Below are 3,215 nucleotides of genomic sequence, written 5' to 3' on the forward strand. Positions count from 1 at the left end.
ATGTTCAGCTTGTCAAGAAAGTCTTGTGCAAACTGAGAGATGCTAAGCTGTATGCCAAGCTCTCTAAATGCGAGTTCCACAAGTCTCAGCTGGACTATTTGGGCTATCGTATTTCTTCCAAGGGGGTTGAAATGGATCCTGCCAAAGTACAAGACATCATGGGGTGGGAACCCCCTCACACCAGGCGCCAACTTCAAAGTTTTCTAGGCTTCACAAATTTTTACATAAATTTTATACCCCAATTTGCTCAAATTGCTTTGCCTCTAACTGACTTATTGAAAACTAGAGGGAGGGGGGAAACCCAGAAAGTTACCTCCCCAGGGGCTAGACTTGCCGGGACTTCTGAATGTCAAGCAGCTTTTGACCGTTTAAAGCTTCTTTTTACTAGGGAACTCATTCTAGCCCACCCAGACCCAACTCGCCCCTTTATTGTGCAAGCAGATAAGGAAGACAGGAAGACTCAGGTTCAAAACCGCCTTTAACCACAGAAACTCACTGGGTGTCTCTAAGTGAGTCACTCTGACCTAATGGCCTAGCTACCTCACAGATTGCTGTTGTGAGGATAAAGTGAAGGGAGAACTCCATAGTAGCTAACCTCAGCTCTTGGAGGAAAAGTGGGATAGAAACTAACAAATAAATATAAACGAATGAAATAACCCAATGACATTTGCTTTGTCACTTTGTATACACAGATTATGTAGGAGGAAGAAGGGAAAAAAGGTTACACCAAATCAGAAGATAGAAGATAGGTCCATCTTCGAACCTTTCTCTGAACCACATCAGGCATTTGTTGTCATTTGGCAAGCTTCAGAAGTTAGAGTGATTGTTAATGATGAGGCAGCAGCAGAGTCCCTGGTGGTCTGGACAGCTTGTTTCTCCTCCACTGCACTGAGAAGGACTAACAGCTAGCAACCAAAGATCAGCAGAAGCTGAAGAGCCACGCTGAAGAACCATCTTCCTGCATTTTCTTTTTTTCCCCCTTTATTTGCATACATAATAAAGGCAAGAGTGATAAAAGACAAACATGCAAGGAGGAGGTGCTAAGCAGAAACCACAAACCTAGGAAATATATGAATAGGACAGATTGATAGGAAACATATGAGAAAATAGCTCCTTGCCACAATGTGGTTTTCCTGTACTGCTAGAGAGAGAGGGATTGAACTCAGGCCACCAGCAGTGGACAAAGGAGGGTCTCTGAGGCCATCTAGTCAGATCTTCACAGTCATCATGAACCTGGCTGGCAAAAGGAGACATGAATCAACCAACAGGAAGCAGCTCTTGGATCCAAAAGTAGAGCTGTTCAGCAGTGTTTTCACCTCTCCACTGATCACTCTGTGATATTGTCATCTGGCTGATCCCAAAAGGAACTTGTGTTGTGATGCTCAGGTCTACTTGGGAGAAGAGGAAGAAACAGAGAACAGATTGGAGAGGCATCCGTTTCCATCCTTTAAAATCACTTGGCTTCTGATCATGCTGTTGCACATGTATGCCTAGGTTTATGGTCAATGACAGAGCGAAGGAGGGAACAGCCAAGCCAGTATTAACCTGTCAGCCTCCCAGGTAGACCAGACAGGAAACACGACAAGATGAGCTAATTCTACTTTATTGTAAGGCTACATGAACAGAATCTTCTGTTCAATGAAAGTACAAATCTCCCACGGTCTCTTTTTATAGCCTGATAAGTTAGGTCAGATCCTTTCTAAGTTTCTTTCTCTGCCCGTTATCCAGCTGCGGACTCCTCCCCCCTTTATCTGATCATTCCCTAGGCAGCATCTCTTCCTCTCGTCTCTCAAGGTCATTCCCACATACCATTACATGACCATAGCAATTCTTTGCTCCATCTTGGAATTAGGTGGATCACCAAACCAATCAAGTCCTTATCCAGTCAAGTCTGTCTTTCCCAGGGGAAACTAAGGGTCCATCTCTTGTATATATCATCACCATCCATCAAATTGTTTACTTCTTGATACAGAATAAAGAAGGGATCACCTGGTGTCATACATTCTACCACTATTCTGCCACTGCTATATATATGAAAGAGTTAAAGCTAGAATAGCCAAAGGCCACTCCCCTTGGGACTGTCCATGCTAATTACCCACAGTATTGTTTCTTATGGGTCTGAAAAGATCTGTGTCCTTTTGAGATTATCTCTATCTCAAAAGGTCCTGTAAATGTTTGCCTGTTGTTCATCCCATTCTCTCTCTCTCTCTCTCCCTGTTTTTGCTTGCCTTGTGTCTTGTTTTGACCAATTAACTGTTTCTGATGCTTGCTGATGTTTGAAAAATAAACATTAAACTATATTTTTGCTCCCTGAACTGAGCGATATGTGTGCTTACTCTGACCTGGATATAGGATTGACTGAGAGTATGTTGGGTGCAGATTAAAATGACAATTATCCATAGTAATTTTCCAACACCATCTAACCCAAAGATGGACAAGAACCCAAGGACCATGCGCACCCCTTATCTTGGTTGCCCCCCCCCCCAGATTTCTTCTAACAGATGTTGTAAATTTTCATCTCTAATGGCAACAAAGCAGAACATTATTTAAAATGTAGGAAGTAATCATAAACTTCAATTTAAATTAAGTTAAATCAATTACAGTTTGTCATGGCCCTGTCCCATTTTAATATAGTGGCAAATAGACCTATTTGTAAAATAATTTATTTTATTATTATAAAATTATTATTATTATTATTATTATTATTATTATTATATAAAGGATTTCCCAACAGAAACAAATCCTCCTTTCTTTAGCTACTGTTTGATTCCACCCAACTGCCATTCATTCTAAATCCTAAACTCACATGACCCTCTTTTTTCTCTTGATCACCTCAGATTAGTGGTCAGTCCCATTTCTTTCCAAATGTCTCTCTTACTGCAAAACCACATCTAGGTCTGATCTTAGGATTAGACAAAGTGAGCCAAGTAGTCACTTCAGACTGTGGATGATCAGAAATTGAAGACCAATGCTGAGTGATTGAGCGGGAGTCCTTTGGCCATTCTGCCACCATTAGTGGCAGGGGCTGGGCTGAAGTATCTCAATCTCATTTCTTTGTATGTGAAATGTGTGTCTTTGTCTTTCACCTCAGCATATTCTTGCGGCAGCCCTCAGCACACCTGATTCTCCACTCACAACATCCTTACTCTGGAGGATGACTGCAGTTTTACTGACACCCAGACTTCCCTGTGGCCACAGCTTCATTCCCCCAAAAC

This window comes from Candoia aspera, chromosome 2, assembly GCF_035149785.1.
Source record: "Candoia aspera isolate rCanAsp1 chromosome 2, rCanAsp1.hap2, whole genome shotgun sequence".
Classification (NCBI taxonomy): domain Eukaryota; kingdom Metazoa; phylum Chordata; class Lepidosauria; order Squamata; family Boidae; genus Candoia; species Candoia aspera.